The sequence below is a fragment of the Callorhinus ursinus genome, unplaced genomic scaffold (genome assembly GCF_003265705.2).
Source record: "Callorhinus ursinus isolate GAN/ISIS: 27379988/994484 unplaced genomic scaffold, GSC_fseal_2.0 scaffold6, whole genome shotgun sequence".
Classification (NCBI taxonomy): domain Eukaryota; kingdom Metazoa; phylum Chordata; class Mammalia; order Carnivora; family Otariidae; genus Callorhinus; species Callorhinus ursinus.
In genome coordinates, this window is record NW_027397068.1 from 78,151,745 (window position 1) to 78,152,518 (window position 774).

The 774-nt window shown below is 51.7% G+C and overlaps 1 protein-coding gene across 7 annotated transcripts in view; it reads right to left on the reverse strand.

Annotated features, from left to right (window-relative positions):
• RPS6KA2 (ribosomal protein S6 kinase A2) overlaps positions 1-774 on the reverse strand; it is a 360,649-nt gene that overhangs the window by 91,178 nt on the left and 268,697 nt on the right. The window lies entirely within an intron of this gene.

Sequence of the window (774 nt, forward strand, 5' to 3'; positions counted from 1 at the left end):
AGAGGGGCCTAGTGACAGGTGATGGAGGGGCCCAGGGAGAGGTGAACAGAAGAGCCCAGTGACAGGTGAATACAACCTGGGAATGCTAGAGTCCAGATTCACTCTCTTTGCTCTTGGGTGAAGAGGCAAGAAGGGAAATCTGTTTAACAGGAGCTTTCTGCAGGATGAAAACATTTAGTCTTGCCTTTCTTTTCTAGAGAGCAAAAGCAAGATGACCCCGGCATAAGGGCAGTTTTTATTCAGGGATGAAAAATAAAATACTATGCGGTGTTAGAACATGCGTTTTCCCCCTCGTCATTAGTTTTGCTTTTATAAAAAATTCCCAACAGAAGCCTTCCGTGGACAAATATAACTTGTATCTGTGGCTCTCTAGTGCCTGATGTTGGCTCCAAATATCGCAGGGCACTTCCGAGAGATTTCCAGAGCCCCGTCCTGTTTGTTGGGCAACCCACTGTCCACCGGGAGTCCCGGTCTTCACCTCCGGGGCCAGGGCGGCACTGCCCAGTGGCCCGGGCCCCACGCGCAGGCTGTGAGTCAAGCGGTGAGAGGAGGTTAGAACACCCGCACACGTGGCTACTGCCTCTTGCTCTTACTTCTCGCACTTGCGGTTCCCTGCCGTGCCGTACGCATACTAGCTTCAGTGTGCGTGCAGCGAGCAGGCGTGTGGAAGGCTGGGGAGCAACTGCACGGAGTGCTACAGAGACGACCGTGCCAAGGAGTCCACCAGACACAAGTTGTTATTTCAGTTGTTTTCCAAAGAATGGTTTTTTTTTA